General features: G+C 32.7%; 1 long non-coding RNA gene across 1 annotated transcript; it reads right to left on the reverse strand.

Moving 5' to 3' along the window:
- Positions 1-11,321: 11,321 nt before the first annotated feature.
- LOC132723907 (uncharacterized) lies at positions 11,322-16,836 on the reverse strand. The gene is made up of 2 exons (XR_009624809.1): positions 16,679-16,836; positions 11,322-13,857 (listed from the first exon to the last, which is right to left on the reverse strand). It is a non-coding gene; the product is annotated as an uncharacterized LOC132723907 (long non-coding RNA).
- Between the last annotated feature and the right edge of the window lie 3,320 nt (positions 16,837-20,156).

Consider the following 20,156-nt stretch of genomic DNA (forward strand, 5'->3'; position numbering starts at 1 on the left):
AATTCCGCGCCATTTTTATCTGTTATTTTGGATTTTATATTATTATTGACATATTGTATTACCACTTTTTTTATCGATACTATCACTAAGGATAGCATATTCTCCAATTTGGGAAGAATGGGAATTATTCTCCCATAATTCAGAAATGTGATTTTTTCCCATTGTATCAACATGGGGACTTTTCCCCATTATCAGAATGGGAGATTCTCATCCATGGGTGGATTTTTTTTCCCGCAACGAAAACGGGAGGATTTTATAAACACTATTTTTTTTATGTTTTTATTTACACGATAAGTATTTGAAGGACATATAACAAAATTTTCTTGATAAAAAGTAAATTCTTTATTTTTCCTATGTGAGAGACAAAACGCAGTGGGAGGTGACTAAAACCCCATGGGGGGACTCAACTTGATTGCCTCCCGCATTCATTGGGGTATATTGAAATTTAAAAGACCATGTTTTTGTTTAATTTACTTTTTGTTGACTGAACCTTATTTATTTTTCTTAAATTACATTAGAAAGGGTAGCTGAAGTTTGCGGAAAATCCAGGATTTGCAAACTTGATTTCCGGAAGCTGTTCTACATATGTTGGACTATAACCTTCAATGATATGATCGATTAGTTGGTCGATATTCAAACATTAATGCATAACGGCTAATAACCAGTAAATTACTACGATCGATAAGTTGCTGATGTAAACGACGATAATGATAGAGCAACAGCCCATTTACGTCCCTAAGATTGAATATGGTATTTGATGTTTACAAAGCATAATTAAATGGCGACTGAAAGGTAATCACTGCGATTGACAACGTATTGATAATCGACAAAAATGTTTACAGTGACAGCCAATTAATAACTTTGATTAATTAGTAATTTATGACGATAATGATAACGGCAACAGCAAGCTGATACCTAATATTCATTATTTGTTTTAATAACGACCATACTTATAACACCATCAGCCATTTAGTCCCAACAATTGATCAGGTGTTGATTATTACGGCGACAATGTTAACGGCGACAGACAGTTTGTCTCTATGATTGATAAGATGTCGCTGTTTAAGACGGCGACAACCAGTTGTTTACTATGACAACTACCATTGATAAGGTGTTGATGATTACGAAGATAATGATATCGGCGGCAGACAACCAACATTGATTGGATGTTGATCATTAGGACGATAATTATATCGGCGGCAGACAACTGCCATTGATTAGAACAGAACAGAACATAGTTTATTTCATAACTAACTCTGTTAACGAATAATGGAGAGTACTAAATTTAAGCGGAGAACAAACTATAATTTCGCTTTAAATCGAATTTGTTTGACAAATTTTTATATAATAAACAGAAAGAACATCAAGGTATATAACATCAAAATCAATTCTTGTAATCGATATTTATACAGGTTACAACAGTAATACAATTATTTAATCAATACCTAGCTGGGAGACGATAATAGGAATACTGACATGTTCGTGAAGTAGGCAGCCTAGAGGCCTGAAGTCGACAATCTATCAGCCTAACAGCCTGAGGTCGGCAGTCTAACATCCTAATGTTGGCAGTCTAGCAGCATAACAACCTGAAAATGGCACCGTAGCAGACTAACAGCCTGAAGTCGGCAGGCTAGCAGCCTGACGTTGGCAGCGTAACAGCCTGAGGTTGGCAGTATAACAGCCTGAAGTTGGCAGTCTAGCAGACAAACAACCTTAAGTTAACAGGCAGAAGTTGGGAGCCTTGCAGTCTTAAGATGGCAGCATAGTAGCCAAACAGCCTAAAAAAACTAAAATAATTACCAATGAAAACGGCCGGAAAGTCTATGCCCACTTCACAAAATTCGAAGATGCGTTCAACATCCTATAAAAATAAAGATCATGATTTTGTAAAATGCCATCGGATGTTCTAAGGATGCTACTACATATGTATTGTATTTCAAACCGTTTTCATACTCGTATTATTCTTAGTCTTCTTTAGGCTACAAGGATGCTAACTTCACAAATTTCGAAGATGTGTCAGAGTAAAAACTTTAAAATTCAGCAGCTAAACATTAAGATGACAATTTGAAAAAGTGTGTAATATCTAAGAGTGTATTTTTTAAATTTCCCACGTCTTCATTTATTTATTTTTTATTTTTTTAACTGTAGTTCGCTATGCCCAATCACAAATTGAAAATCGCGAAAATGGAAAAAGTGGGTTCAAAATCTTCCAAAAAGAAACGATTTTTTAAAAGGCTGAAAAATTTTAAAAGGTTAATGCTTTTCCCGATCTTTTTCATATTTGAAATATTCTTGGGGTTTTTTAAAAATTCTGGGCGCTAGGTTCCCAAACTTTAAAGTTCAACTTTCTTAAGATTTAAAATCATGAGTTTTTAAAAAGGCGGGGAATTATTTAAACCCTATAATGCTTATAATGCATTTCCGATCATTATTCATTTTTATTGTATTATTAGTCCCTTATAGCTGCTAGATTGCCTATTTCAGGCTGTTAGGCTTCTGGGATGCCATCTTTACAAAGAAAGATTGCACTAAAAGGTATGCTTACATAAAAGATCCAATTAAATGCTCGTTTGAAAGTTCAAAAACTATTTTTTAAAAAGTCAGCGTAACTCAGTTGACAATTAATGTATCAAAACTGCTCGAAAAACGTGTAAATTACGTTCAAATCTGTCTCATCTTACCGAACAATGAGAAACTCTTAAAAGACGTTATCTTCCTCATATTCTATATCAGAAAATGGCGACAAAAGTTACGAAGGGACACTTTGTGACCGGGTGGTTGTATAAACACAATATGTTATAGCAAAGTCTTAAGGGGTTTTACTTGAATGTATTGTGAAGAGGCCGAAACCAGACAGTGAGACTGTAAACGTTCGTTTTAATCTATATCAAGTACTATTTAAAGCCAATATTTAGCGCGCTTTATGTTTTTTATATTCTAAAGATTTCTTGAAATAAATTTGAATCAATAGTCTTCGAGTCGACGGGATATTTGCAGGTGCGCGGTGACGTAGTATCCCACCATTGTTACTTTACATGTCATAAGCAACATATTTTGCAGTAACCTAAATAGCTTCATTGCAAACATGTAGTCGGCTAGAATAATAAGTATAATAACTTGTTTCTACACACAATTGCTTAAAAATAATTCTCAATATCAGGACATGTGTAAGTTACTTCTGGGATGGGGGCGACTTCTGGCGCATTGCCAAACATTGACTGGAAAAAAACTACTTTTAGCAGTGTTTTATCTTCATGTTTTGGAAACAGTTGTCTTAAATGACCAAAAGAAAATACGTATTACAATATTGCAATATCTATATATGTTTGAAAATGATAGAATAAATGTACCGAAATGAGGACTTATTGGACACGTTTTTTTCCCATTACTTTCCATTGAATATACCTTTTCGGTAGTCATCTTTATACATTCACGTTTAAGTGGTTAGACTTGTTAAAAATGTTGATATTTCGAAGTGTTTTATGGCATTGGTATTTCATCCGGTACGAGAGTAGATGAAGGACAAATATGTGGCCGAAAAAAAGTTCAAGAAATGTTGTTGCTATCAATGATATTTTTACCGTAAAATGTTGTCGATGACATCATCTGTTTTAATAACAACTATAGTGCTAACTTCCTCATTATCAGCATATGGAAGATCATAAATAAAGATCATATGAAAATATTATATTAAAGTATTACTTTTCTTTGACACAGTTCCTGTGCACACTTACTAATACATCCTGTAATATGAGGATAATATCAAATAAATAAATTCATTTTGTATGAACTTTAATAATCTTTGCCTTATATTGGCAAAATAATAATATGAATATTTGGATCTTTTAAAATATTCTGAACCTAAAAGTGTTAGACATCCGCATGCTTATAAACCGATCATTGCAAATATTGTAGATATTTTAGTTCACTCTAGACTGAACAATGTACAAAAACTCTTGGGTTATCAGAATGCAACAAACTTTGCTGTATCCATTGTTTAAAAATAGATGAATCTGGTCATTTACAAGTACCAGCAACACATCTTGTTATGATATAAGGCAATGTATGTCATGTAATTCATCTCATGCAATGTTCTTGATTACAAGTTAAGAAAACTTTAAAACAATATGTGGAACAAACTAGTCGACAAAGTTCCGAACGTATGAATAGTCACAGATTTAAAATAAAGCATTACCCGGAAACCACTTTAAATGTTTTTGAAAATTTTAATACCCATTGGCATACTTAAATAGTTTTTTTTTGTAAGCCCTTTGATAAATTAACGCAAACGTGGAATTATATTTAAATATATTTGGAAAAAAATGTGATCCCTCGGCAGCATTAAAAACTGCACAATTACATGAACATTGCAGACTCGGTTTGATTGAGTAGGTACAATAAGGATAATGAATGCAACATCTCTCACGCCCCCTAGCACTGGCTTGAAAGGTACTCGATTCTCGACGTAAAAGTGCTGGACACAATGATCCCATGCACCGGAAAAATATAACAACACTGAAGTGAAGTACGGGGCAACATATTACGGCTGCCACACATATCTTGACACCTGCTGTATACCTTAAGACACTTCTTAGGTATATCATTTAGATACTTTATCGCAAATTTGCATGTATTTCTACGTTTTGTTTTCTTGTCTTTTAAAAATGAATTAGATTCATCTATATTTAAACAATGTGGATACATACTCTAAACCCAAGTTTTAAATGTTAAACTTCATATACTTCATACTTTTTCAAAACAAACCATATCAATATAGAAATCTGTAAATTCATTTATCAGATATGCTTAAAAAAATAAAAACAAAAGAGAACAAAACAAATAAATATAAAAATATTAAATATTAAATGTTAAGCAAAACTTTTTTCAGTTTTATGCTTATTGATCAAAGCTTATGTTATTGTACTTCAGTGTAATGGATTTCAATATTTGATATCTGAGCGTGTCCAGCTGAAATGTTTGTTAAATGCTTGTAAACGAAACCTTTTTTATCTGATCAAGATATTTGAAAATAGTTTTTAATAGCAGAACCATTGCAACTTCTTATTTACGTGAAAGCGGTTAAAACAATCTGGCATATAAGTATAAAAAGTGAAACAACTGTTTGTAAAGAAGTTTAAAAATTTTTTTTTATACTAGTAATATTTCTTCCCTTTTCTTGTAGACAGACAAGTTCACAACCGTGTTATTTGTGCCGTGTGGCGGCCGTAAAAAATCTCCCCGTACATGCAATCAATGTTGTTATATTTTCATCCACAAGGGATTGTTCAGCGTTCATTGATTGTTGCCATCTTTCATACCCTGCCTACATTTCCTAATTGTTTGGTGCCTTCTGAGTGTCCTATTTTGATATGTCCTGTGAACGATGCCTTTGCCTTGTTGATCTTTATTCTTGTTATTTTTTCCGTAACAGACACTGACAAATGGTGTCGTCACGGTTGACATCAATGATTTCTTGTTAAGTTTGTTTGATTTACATTAAAATAGAAACTGGATCCGGCATCTAGTCATATATTTCCCCAGACCCTTCACAACAGTATCATCTTTATATTGTCTCATAAATGTGCAAATTTGACAGTGTGAAAATTTGAACCGAGAGACCAACGCTTTTTCTCCCATTCCGACATAATTCAAGCACGTCTACAAATATAACGTATAAAACGTTAGTCCTTTTGTGTTTAGAAACGTTCACAAAAGTAATTTGCGAGTTGAACCTATTTTCCTGTTTGTCAAACGACCTTGAAAAAAATAACAATGTAACAGAATAGAGCAAGCTGAATTACGCAGGGTTACATTATAGACCAAACAATCCACCTTCCTCAGTTAAAATATTTCTCCAGAATTACAGTCACAGATAAGATACATCCGAAGTTTAATCATCATTGGGGATTTAAATGAAACAGGAAATACCGAGACATTTCAACACTTCCTTCAAGAGAATGGTTTACATCAGTACATATCAGCAACCACTCACAGACAAGGTGATGTACATGACCTAATCATAAGCATGTTACAAAACCTGTAGACAATTACAAAAGGCAATCATTCACACCGACCGCTATTTAATTTCAGTTACGCTCTTTGCAATACCGACGGATATGCAGTCAGAGTGATCTGTAACACAGGTACTCATTCTTACATTCTAGTGATCCCGGGTAGCAGTAGGTGCTCTATTCAGGCTTACTTAAAACATTGACACATCGGACAACCTAGTCAATGGAGTGATTGGCACCATACATCATATGGGTTTTCCACTCCAAGGACATATCTATTTAAAATTTGTATTTTAATTGTTGGTAAGGAGCTGAAAAAAACAAGAAAATCTGGATTAAGACATATACAGTAGAACTTCGGTAAGTCGAAGTTGAAGGGACTTGCGTAAAAACTTCGACACATCGGGACTTCGACTCATGAATTTCTCTCAATTCCGTGACAAAATTTCGACCCGTGACTACTTCTAATTATAATATCTATAACGAAACTTATTTCATGTTTTTCCATCATTAATCTGATATTTTACATTATACAATGATAAATATAGAATGTTAAATAACTTTTTTTACGGCTAATTATTTGGACTACCCGTTAACGTATACAATAGAGTTACAAAAGGTGTCAAAATTATCGAACGACTTCGACTTATTTGTGGTAAATTGCACTAGATTTACTTTATATGGACAACGAAAAAACTTCGACACATCGAAAAATTCGACACATAAAATCTCGACTCATAAATAGGTTTCTATAAGGTATATATAGGGGAAAAAATCGGGACTTTCATTTTTCTTCGACACATCGAGAAAATCGACTAATCGAAGTTCGACTCATAGAAGTTCTACTGTACTTCCAATAAAACCAGTTCCTTCCACATTTGTCATCACAGACAGGAAGACGGTACCAGATGTAAGAAAACAGTTCCCGGTGTTCTTGCTTATGCACTTGCAGTACACAACGAAAAAAGGCGTCTCATTCTTATATTCTGCTGATCTGACGAACCCTTGTTCATCAATTGAATGTTATTATGACTTACGGCCATTAAGTTACTGGATAATCTTTAAGGCAAAGAGTTCACTATTTCTTAACATGGGCGATACAAAACAGTTCTCTTCAAATGTTGTAAAGTTTATTGTTTGTGATTTGAAGCAAATATCTTTCAGTTAGATTTTTTCGTATCTACAAAATAATTGTCGTTATAATTAATCGTAACTATTATAAATCAATTTTATTTCAATTTTTAGATACACTCGAAACCCAATGCGAATAATATTACATGTCAAAATCATCATGTTTAAGTTCAGTTTCATATGAAGGGCAGAGAACTCTAACGTAGGTATGACTAAAATACGCAAAGGGATTTTAGGGCACAACGAGCGCAACAGACTTAATGCAAGAAATAAAAAAGATTAAGTGAGTGAAACATTTATCAATAGTTGCAATAGGTTTTTTTAAAGGATTCTATACTGGTAAGATTGCCGCAAAATGGAAATATTCTTGGCGCAACAGAGATTGTGTTTTTATCATATCAAAGCCGTAAGTCATTGTGGCCCTTCAGGCTTTTGTTTGTTACTGTTTATGCCATAATAAATAAAGCCTTATGTATCCAGTCGTTGTGTTAGTAATAACAAGTACTCGCGGGGATATACATTCAACGGATTTGCTTGTTTAATCTATAAGCCAGCCCGCAGAACACATATAAGGTTGAAAACTAGTATTTTTCAATAAAGAACCATATACTTTCTTCACTTTTGTATTCTTTAAATGAAAAATAAATATAAAAAAAACTTGTTCACTACTTCCTGCTTAAATTGATATTAATAACTTATATATCAATTCGTGTAACATATTCATAACAACATATGGACAGAATGTCCGTGAATAAAGATGTTCATTTAGTAGAACAGAAACAAAATAAGTAGAAATGATCGCATGCTGATAACATAAATGACATTGAACAGTACCTGAGGTACGCTACAGTTACCAAATGAATATCAGGACGAGAAAGCACTTATGAATATTGATTCTTATCAACTTAATATTGATGCTCAAGAGTTGAAAATCATTGATGTAAGTGGTTAACGTTCATATTAATTTATATAAAAGGGCACTTATGAAATATACACGTCGTATGCAATTGAAATTGATTTGAAATTATAGTTAAATAAGTTTATTAACTGCTTAGTGCTTAGCTAAATGCAACTACTCTTGCAAAATCGATCAAGTAATTGCTTTCAATTATATTTATATTATTATTATGTTATTAATAATTTTCCATAACAGCAATTTGTATTACTGTAAATGATGATTATTGAAAAACATGCCCAGACTTTCAACTAAAGTATGAATGCATGTAACTATGTACTGCAATCAATATCAGTGGGTTACCATAGCAATTATATAAACTTGAATCCTTTGACATTCATCCATATAAATATATTTATTATTATCTATTTTAAGCTTTCGAATGAATTACTGATTTATCCGTGAAAATTATATTTGATAAATTCAGCGTGAAAATTATCAATTTGAAAATATAATTTTTCACTTGTCAATGAAGAAACTGTTTTATGAAGATTTTCCTCATGCAGTATCTCACTTTTATTGTCGCTTGCAATTAGAACTAAATCTGGCCTGTTTAGAGCAAAAGTGCTTACATTTATAATAAGAACAACAACCTATAACTAGATTTAAAACGCATTTAAAAGGATACAAATGTAGTTCATTTAATTTACCGATCACCAAACACGACTCTGATGCTTAGTTTCATTCATATCAGTCCGAAAATTACACTTCCTTATACAAACATCTGCTCTTAATGACACCTGGTCATGTCTATGTATCCGACGAGCAATAACTGTAATGCAAAGTATAAAAGTTATGGCAGTCCTCAGCCAGAAAGACAAATAATAATAATATAGCGTTCATAAAATCACCTTTCAAAAAAAAAACTCAACATGTTTTCAAAATTCTTAGTCGCTTCTTGAATGAAAACTATTATTTATTGTCTGTTACAATCCTCGAATATGTTTTTAGCTCATCTGAGCTAGCTCAAGGTGAACTTCTAGGATCGTTGAATATCCGTCGTCCGTTGTCCGTCGTCGATCGTCTTTCGTCTGTCATCAGTTGTCCGTCGCTCGTCCACACGTGTTTGTTTACACTCTAGCGGTCCAATTTTTGCCTCAATCATCATCAAACTTTGTCAGGATGCTTGTCTAGGTAATAGCTCGGATCAGTTCGAACCTTGGTCATCTCGGATGAAATACTAGGTCACAGGAGCTAAAAATAGAAACATCTTGTTAACACTCTTGTGGTTACTGTTTTAATCCGAATATCCTGGAAATTGGTCTGAAAGTTTGTTTTGATGATTTCTATATTAAGTGCAAATATGGGTACCTTATGGTCAAAAACTAGGTCACAGCTCCCAAATATTGGAAAACATTGTTAACACTCTAGTGGTTACATTTTTTACTCAATTGCCATCAAACATTGTCAGTATGCATGTCTAGGTAATTGCTCAGGTAAATTCGAAAATGGGTCATCTCGGGTGAAAATTTAGATCACTGAAAGTTTGTGTTGATGATTTCTAGGTCAAGTTTGAATATGGATCACCTGAGGTCAAAACCTAGGTCACACTGCTCTAACATTACTCTCCTGCGCATCGGTCGAATGTTCCACTATCGCTCACTTCTTACCTCTGCTAAAATTGTAGGTTCAGAGCGATATTTCTATTTTTAGACAGGAAAATCCGTGTCTACACTTCAGCCAATCAGTGACTAGCTTACTTGTAACGAATTGTCACATACCTGAATTTGACGGACCGTAATGTAAACAATGCGTGTTCATTTGTACTTTACTTAAAATTGTTTATTTTAAACGACCAAAATGGTAAATTCGCGATGATATATTATTTATAGATAGTCAATTGTAATGGAATCTACGTAAACGGTAGCTCAATACGAATAATGGTCCGCATGCATATTCTGGCTGCAAGAAAGTCCACGTCAGGCCGTTAAAATTAGTTTCTTATATTTTCTCAGATGACCAGAAGCATTTCGACAGTAACTCAACCAATCCCTCGAAAAAAACAGAGCCATTCTTATAAATATGTATGAATAAAGCGGAAGAAGTTATCACATGCTATTGTAACATTACACCAGGTGTACACTATGCACAAAAAGTAATTTAAAAATTATTAATTTGACTGATCTTATATAGAACACTACATACAAAGTCAGTATCATCTAGCTTTATTGATGGCCATTTTAAGAATATCCAAGATCATATTGTGACGTACTTTCATACCCTGTGTTTTTTCCATGGATGGGCAGGTTTTGTACAGTCATGATAGATACATGTATGTGCAAAATGACATATATATATATAGGCTACTACATGCAGATATGTGCAAAGTCAACCAACACTATTTTAAACATCAATAGTAAAACTGCATTGGTTACTCATTTGAAATTCAGCTATTCTACTTAATAATATTGTAGTCAATCAGGAGACTACCACAGCAACCACAAGCTTGTCCATTAATATCAACAAGGGCTGTCAATAGAACAGTTGTTCTTATTTAACTATTCTCAGAACTTAATTGAAAATGTTTGAATTAACTAAGGAATATTATCATTTATATACATATGATCAAGTCTTGCAATTCTATTTATGTTCACAAGTTAATGAACCTTTGACAGTGACCTCCAAGGTATACTATTATTAAGTTTCGCGGCGTCTGTGGCCGAGTGGTTAAGGTGTTGACTTCAACCCACTTTCCCCTCACCGCTGTGTGGTTCGAATCCCGACAGGGACTTTGGATTATTTCATATGAGGAAGCTATCCAGCTAGCTTACGGAACGTTGGTGGTTCTACTCAGGTGCCCGTTCGTGCCTGAAATAATGCACGGAAGGGCACCTGAGGTCTTCCTCCACCAGTAAAGCCGGAATGTTGCGATATGACCTATACTGTGTCGATGTGACGTAAAACCCAAAACAAACATACAAATAAAGTGCAAGATTAATTTTGCAGGCAAAACTTTAACCTGTATTAAATCAGAAGTTTAGAGGGTCATACTTCTGTCAAAATCCATGCTAGAGTTACTGGCCTTTGAAAGTGACCATTTTTATGATCCCATAAAGTGTGCAAAGTCTTTTACACATGAAATAATGCAGATTTCAAACCAAGGTGAAGTGCAAGCCATTAGTTGCACGAAAAACGTTAAGACGTTACACTGATGAAGAATTCCAGGTGTAAAGGATAGCCCCATTTTTCTTCAAATAGTTTAGCTAAAAATAATAACTGCACTGTAGATCATCAATGAATTTATTTCATACCTCTAAGTCTTGATTTTCAAAACAATGTGTATATGAAATTACAAATGCAATATTTTATTGATTTAACATACATGTATAACCACAGTCCTAAATATAATGTATCAAGGTTTGATCACATAAACATAACAAAAAAAAAGAGTACATAAGTTGGCTGTAAGGTCACTCAGAATCACAGGGATAAATTGACAAATATTTCTCTGCCTATGAAGTTAACATCCTAAGTCAATAGTAACAATAGAATAACAGCAAGATCAAACTTGACCAACACTAAATATAAATAGGTTGGTATAAGCTAGTTATTGAGTAGGCAATGCATATTTAATTTCAGGTTTTAGAGTACAATTTGTGTCTTCAGCACTGGTTTAATATTAAACTTTCTGAGTCAGATACCCAGTCATATTGTTACTATGTTCAGTGAAATCATGATTCCCATTCACATTGTTACATTGTACAGTGTTTACTAAATATGCATTAAATCAAAGCAAGAGCCTACAGATTATTATCTTATTTTTGGTAAATCAATGGTAATAATTTAACAAATTTCTTTCAAATTTGTTTTTATTTTAACCACAATAGTCATGTGACCAGCATTACTTCAAATATAATCAGAAATAACTTACATGTAGACACTAAAGGTAGATCAGTTTTCATCTACTTGTACCAAGTAAACTATTTTAGGATTTCTAAGCTTTATCAGCAAGTATGTAAGCTAACTAATTAATAATTTCTCAAATAATGACATAGAAAATCATTCACAAGAAAAAAACAAGAGGGCCATAATGGCCCTGAAGACGCTCACCTGTATATAGGCCCCCCCCCGGGGTGAGGCCAATTTTAACCCAGGGGCTTTTATTTGATCAAACTTGGTAGACACCCATTTGAAGATCTTTCAAGATAAATATCTAAGTTCAAGCTCTTAATTTTTTTTTAAGTTTTTACTTTACACATTAAGGGAAAAACAATGACCCCCTTCTGGGCAGGGCCAATTTTGTCCCCGAGCTTTTATTTGAACAAAATTTATTTGGTTAACACTCACTAGAAGATATTTCATGCTTAGTATAGAAATGCTGCAAGTCTTATTATGTTGTCATGAATGACAAATATCCCATAAATAATTTCATGTAAAGCAAAACTGTAAGTTCAGACATTACAAGTTGAATTAAAAAATCTAACTTAGGATCAGGAACCATATTCCTAAACAAAAATAATTATGCAGGATTTATGCAGCTTGTTCTATATGATATGATGCTTAATGTGAAACAAATGCCCCCAGTTCAAATGCAATCATTTACAATGTAATTATAACATTTCCTGCAGATCTACATTTATTCAAGACTGTGAAAAAATTAGACATAACTCATTGTTAATTAATTAAAGGTGCTATCTCATTTAGGGTAAGCAACAGTAATAACATAGATGCTGTAAATACCCCAAATATTCAAATTTATAAAGGGGATATCATTCACAAAATACTGGTGCCTGATGTGGGCAGAAAATAAAGTCAACAAAATTCAACTTGTTACATCCTTAATGCATTACACAATATCTCACACAGTAAATTTTCATGTTTCAGAAACAGCTAATTTTAAAATTTATCAAAAATTACAAAATTGTAAAAGAAAAGATCTAAATTTCATGGAAAATGATGCCAGAATTTTAAACCTAAGTACAGCCATTTGATGTGAGTGTTGATAGGAAACTAAAGATTCTAATTAATATATAAAATTTAAATTGCACATGCACATGTATTTCATATGACCAGTAAAATTTCCATCATTACATCTTTTTGATAAAGGTCACAACTTGCAGCACCAATACATATGTAGTTTTCATGAATATGTCACCATAAGGCTGTCGCCTTTCACAAAACTTAACATTTTGGGCAAAATCTGGGCAAAACCTTGACCTGAAATTACACATACTATAAAGTAATTAAAGCATTCCATGAGAAAGTGTTCCAACACATCTTAAACTTAATCTCTATGTTGAATGCAGGTATCTGATCATATACTGATGATGGTCCATACTGTACAAGTATTGAAGTCTAACCATATTTCAACATTTTTGCAGTGGTGAAGACTTTAAGACTGCTATTTGGCTCTGATTGATGATTTGATTTGATCTTTGCTGTAGTAATATGTCACATAATTCTCCATCCCAATTTTATTTTAAAATAAATAAACAAGGTCAAAAATCCTTATTTTATCTTTCTGTAAATGCATGTAAATCACATTATAAGTCTTTGTTCATAACATTTACTTCCCACTTAGTGACTTACAAGAGGCTTTCAGATCCACAGATACTTTGATCACTGATTTCTTCTATGTTTTATGCCTTGGAGTTCAACTGTACTATTTCTAATGGTTATTTTTATACATGTACTTAGTACACAATGTTTACAGTATTTGGCACAATCTGTTGGACTAGCTCTAGCTGTAAGTGCTAGCAAAGCTCTTCAACCCCTGTGAACACTGGATGAAACACATCTTTCTGTTTCTTGTCATATACCCTAAAAAACAGAAATTATGACATTTATTCAATTATATATGTATATAAGAATTGAACAGTATGAAAACATCATTTATACAGTAACAATCCTGTTCTTTAAAGAAAATAACCAACTTTATGTTAATAAATGTCAAAATATATAGTCCACCTTAATTTCAGAAGAATGGTGTTGATCCATTAAACATATACAGAAATCTGTCAAAATGCAGAAACTTACTTTAAACTTTATTTATTCAATAAATGCGGAAACTTAAAATTTGAAATTAAATCATCTTCTAAAGTATCTCCTTTGAGCTACTGTTTAATTTATACTTTCAATACCCCATAAGCACCTTACATTTGGAAATAGTAAAATCCCTCTAGCTATCATGGCCAAACTTTAATAGTAACTTTGTTTTTGAGGCAGCCTGTAATTATGTGAAAAGACAGATATTTGTGCAAACTATCAAAAATAGCCTAATTACTCCCCCAGGTGAACATCGCATGGCCAGGACTTACACTTAATACCCCTGTTCCTCCTCTACAACCCAAAATCCTTAAACATCATCCAAACATCACAAGTATTGACAAAAATAAATTTTATGAAAAAAAAAATTATGGCTCTAAAAATGAGCCGCGTCACGACAAAACCAACATAATGGGTTTGCGACCAGCATGGATCCAGACCAGCATGCGCATCCGGGCAGTCTGATCAGGATCCATGCTGTTTGCTTACAAACCTATAGCAAACAGCATGGATCCTAATCAGACTGCACGGATGCGCAGGCTGGTCTGGATCCATGCTGGTCGCAAACCCATTATGTTGGTTTTGTCGTGACGCAGCTCAAATTATAATTTTTATAAAATTATAATAATACCACTGTATGAAATGATGGCTACTTAATTTTCTATATTCCAGTTTGAAATGAAAATCTTCAAATTTATGACATATTCATAGTATAATATTTAGAAATAAGTTTTCCCATATTACAATATGACAAATTGTCATTGACAATATATATATATATACACATGTACATCACAAAATTATTTCATGCTGATCAGTGATTTTCCCCAATATTTAAATAAAGGTTATTTCCCCAAGTCCAAAATAGGTATATTTTGATATATTTTCCCCTAAAAATGCTATTTCCCCAGAAATGCACTGTGCATAGCCTTCTCCATAAGCATGTCTTAACAGCAGCTGACTTATATCAGGTACATGATACATGTACATCTTACTCACTGAAAGCTGTCCCTATATATATAAGATAGTCTCGGCTATGTACCATGCATGTTAAATTGAAATGAAAATTTTATAAAATGTGTGTGTAAATTTATTATTTTGTTCTCAGATTCAAGAATTTGATTTCAGGATTTCACCCTTTATCCTGCTATATTTTTCACCTCAGGAAGCCACGGTGTTTAAACAAAAAATCACTCTATACAAACATGTACATGTACTGTATTAATATTAACTTACAGTCAAACCTGTCTGTAGTGGCCAGTAAGGGAATTAAACTAAAAAAAATTAAGGACAGGTGACCACAACATCCAGGTTGACGTCACATGAATAAGTGTAATATGTATATTTATGTATAAAAAATGTATTAAGTACAATAAACTTTAAAAGCTTGCTTTAATATGATTTTTTTGGCAAAATGATCAGCAGCTTGTACTCATTCATTATATTTTATATATCACATATATTTATTTATTCATATTAAGATTATATTTAGTTTTGAAGCAAGTAAATAAATGTCAAAGTTCAGAAATGTTCAATGTTCAGGAGAGAAAATGTGTGAGCAGATGGATAGGGCTATTGGTAGGGCCATGGAAACATGTTTCAAATGTCCCTGGTTTGAGTCCCGATCAGGTTGCAATTTTTTCTCAACCTGTGACATTTGGTGCAGTCCAAAATTTAATGCACATTGCTCTGTTACATGAGAAAAAACTTCAAGAGCTGAGAATCATGTATATCATGTTTCAGAACTGTTCCCAGTTGCACTGAGAAAATGTGAAAGCAGCAGTATATTTCAGTTGGTAGAGGGTCCAGTGTCAGACTGCATTTTTCTCACCCTATGACATGTACAGATGATGTAGCACTTGTCCACTAGTAACAATTAACAGATATTGTAAGACATGGGCACCTTTTTTGGGTGAATTTTCCTTATTTCTAGACATTTAATTATAATGTCATCAATGTTTTTTAATGTGTCGATACAGTATCCATTATTGATAGACAGAAATTTTGAGGAAAATATCAATGATACATCATTATTGTTTCTATCAATGAAATAAAATGTTGAGAAAAAAATTATACAAATAATCATGATAATATTGGGCTGAGTTGACACCTGCTTAGTTGATGAAAAGCTTATTTAACAATATAAAGGTTTCAACAAATAGAAAATAAGATAGAAAGTGGCTAGACAAAAGTTCTTGCCGTATGTGGGTCATCATACATGTGAACTCTCCCACTTTTAGCGGGAGACTCCCACTTTCTGCAGCCATATTTTTAAAGATTTTTCTTAAAATAAGGGGTATATATTTTCACAAATTAAAGAAATCTCCCAATATTTGATGTCAGAACTTCCTTCTTAAAAATTCTAAAATCTCCCTTCTTTTGAAGAAAAATCTCCCACTTGATCATCAAAAAAGTTCACAATTACGGGTCATATATGACACACTGTATTGTCTAGCAGTACGACTAGCCTTGCCACTTCCAAAAAGAAATCTTAGCTTCACACCCTTTGTACATATAATTAAAATTTGACATATAGAATTTAATGAAAAGCATGTTTCTTACTAGTCAAAAGTGAAAAGAACAATGAAAAACATACCATGACAGTGTGTACTTTGTCGAACAGAATACAGATATTTTCCTCTACGAATATCCCCATTTTCGCTGATCTATGTAAGTGGCATAAATCTGTCTAATTCCCAAACTTGTTTCTCCATCAGCAAAATACCAAAACAATCACCAAGTTCACTAAATAAATATGTATCCTCAGGGTACTTTATACCGGGAGGTACTTTGTACCGGGAATGTCCAGATATTACAAACAATACTTACATAAAAAAATTATTTTGTATGCAAGTGTTTTTCACATTAATTTCATACAAAACATAGCATTTTTTGAAGAAAATTCAAAGTTTTAATGACGCTATTCACATAAATGTGTTTTAAGTATAAAAACCAGTAATATTGCTAAAGATTTGGACCCAACATGATATTTTGAATGTGTGTGCAATGCTTATCAAATTATTACCCTTTAACTGTGTGATAACTGATAAATATTGAATAAAACTTTAGTATCATTAACAGTAATGGACCTTTTACATATGTTTTTAACTTTTTATTGATTGCTTAAAAGCCATTCCTGGTATTAAGTACTTAAAAACAAAAATGGCTGCCACTCATATGAGGTTATTAACATAACTATCTTTTTGATGTATAGTTAAATTTTCTTTTGGATGATTGTTATTTTCATCAAAAAATATACCTTCTACAGAAAATAACTATTTTATCCTAGATTTTTTTCTGTATTATATGATGGTGGGCCTAATAAAGCTTACACTCCCGGTAGATAGTACAGCCAGGATAAACCCTTGAAAACACAGAGACTTTCCCGATCATGTCTTTGCACACACAAAAGTGTCATTGTTCTGCTCAATGATAGATTGTACCACTGCCTTTTGAAACGGTTTAATGGATCCATAATTGAAACGTTTTGCAAGCTTATCGAAAGTTGAATTGTTAACAGTCGCCATTTTGTTTACAAAATTTTGAGGAATTACCCGTCTATTTATAATTTTATACATACGTCATCTGTTTCAACCAATGAAAATGCGTATAAAGATTTTCGGGCGAATTGGATTTTGGAAAACTTTCATTGGTCGTTCAAAGTTCACTGTAAAGGTCAATATCATGAATCGGCGCGTTTTAAAGCAGCGGTCTGAAGTAACGGGCGTGTATTCAGTAAGCTGCGAAGGGAGCGTACTCTAACATTAAAAACCCTTGTTAACAATTTAGTCGTCAATTGTTTGACTCACCTCTCATGAACCTTGGTCAGAATGCTTGTCCAGGTAATTGCTCGGATGAGTTCGATGGGTCAGGTGAGCAATCTAGGGTCATCTTACCGTAACGCATTTTATTCTTTTCTCATGTGACATACACAACGTGTAGAAATGGCAGACGCTTTGGATTGCTGATAATTATGTTCTTCCTCAGTTTCACCATGATGTTACTCTTTAATCTTCTACAATTATTGATTTTTATTATTAAAATGAGCGATCAGTCATAATTTTGAAAACATTATTAAACATCACAATCACAAACGTTTATTTTTGAAGTCATTTTTTAGCTTAAGACTTTCTGTTGTTATAAGAAATTCATTTTATAGTGAGGCTAAACCAGTGGAATCATGTGTATTATATTTAAGATAATATTAAAGAAATTTTCATTTTAACAGTGTATTTGAGCAAAGAATAAAGAGAAAAATTGGTTTTGTTTCTTATTATGTAAGATGCATTTTTATTTCCTCACGTCGCCGCCACTCATGATAATACTGTTTTTTTAAGTTCATATTACACAAAATAAAACAAATTCCTATTTATTCATTTAATTTTTTGTCTTCCCTACAATTACGCTATTCTAGTGATAAAAAAGCAATTATATTTGTGCAAAATTTATTTCGAAATAATATTGTAGAATTTTTTTAATAATCTGAACCCAGATATTCCAATTGCTTTAATATGTATGTAAGTAATGATTTAACATGTATGAATCGCCTCAATCAATTGTGAGGAGTTTTTTCTTTTCTTTACAGAAGGCTTCAAACTTATCTTCTTAGTTTACTGATTCAGCAGTACACAATTAAAATGTGCTCTGGTATACGTTGTAATCATTGTACCATCATAGTTTGTTTGTTTGATTGAGTTTTACGTCACAGCGACACAGTAAAGGTCATATGGCGAGGTTCTAGCTTTACTGATGGAGGAAGATCTCAGGTGCCCTTCCGTGCATTATTTCAGGCACCCGAGTAGAACCGCCGACGTTTTTAGACTACTGGATAGCTTCCTTAATCATAGTTTGTACTGACATATCAATAAAGAATATAGTCAATGAAACCTACTAGATAAGTCGTTTATTAAAGTTGCATTAAACTTAAATAAATAAATTTAACAAAACTCTATCTTGTTTAAAATATAATATCCTTTCTCTTAACTTTTTCTTAAAGAGATTCACGTTTAAGCTCATTGAAATTATTTTAAAATGTCTACAACAACATATATATTAGTTTGTAACGTATGTTATGTAAAATAATTAATTGAAAAATGTAAAATGAATGTATTATGTAAAAAGGAAAAGTAAATAAAAGGGCCTTAAACGTGGTTCCAAAAAAAAAAAAAAAAAAAAAAAAAAAAAAAAAAAAAAAAAAAAAAATTAAAGTTGCATTAAATGTAAAATTGACATCTTTTAGCGATATTGACTCAAAGATGAAATCGATAAATACTTAAAAGAAAACATTATAAAATATCATATACAATAATTTGTGCCACTTATTTATCACTTCGACGCCACCAATAATATTAGAGGGACATTTACTGGAAATTCCGTTTATCATGTGCCTTTCTTTTCCTCATGGAAAGTTGAAAAAATAAATTTGAAACAATTATTGGTTTAATGAGCAGATGTCTCTGGATTTTATACATGAATCATCTATTTATGCTCGGATGGACGCAATGCAAGTCCAAGGAGTATAGAAATCTGTTTACGTAACTTAACGTATGACTTAGATATCAGATACCGCAAAAGTTGTTACCTGGACCGAGTTGTTTAAAACATTGGTTAAAAATTAACCAAGGATAGCTTATCCACTGGTTAAATCCTTAACCAGCGGCCAGCTATCCAGTGGATAAAATTTCATTGTTCAATAGTTGGATAGTTCACTGGCTACCTAACCAGTGGATTGCGTATTTATCCACTGGTTAAGTACAACAGTGCAACAAGGCTGGTTAGTGATTCTGGAAACAAAATGGCCGATTTATTGATGAATAATAAATCTATAAGAATCAAAAAGCTCCCAAAGACTTAATTTTGCATGTTTTTTATATCAAAGGCCTAAAAGTATCGATAGATCTATTTTTTCCCATGGACACACAAACGGAAAAAAAATCAAAAACATTTTTTTTTTTTTCAAATTGTGAATTGAAATTACTTCCATTAGATGGGTAATGTTCTAACTAAGAAAATGAGTACTGACACTTGTATGTTTTATTAAAGAATAAGAATGTTATGACTGTTAAACTGAATTT

Source organism: Ruditapes philippinarum, unplaced genomic scaffold (assembly GCF_026571515.1).
Source record: "Ruditapes philippinarum isolate M1 unplaced genomic scaffold, ASM2657151v2 ctg3910_1_1_1_1, whole genome shotgun sequence".
In the NCBI taxonomy this organism is placed as follows: domain Eukaryota; kingdom Metazoa; phylum Mollusca; class Bivalvia; order Venerida; family Veneridae; genus Ruditapes; species Ruditapes philippinarum.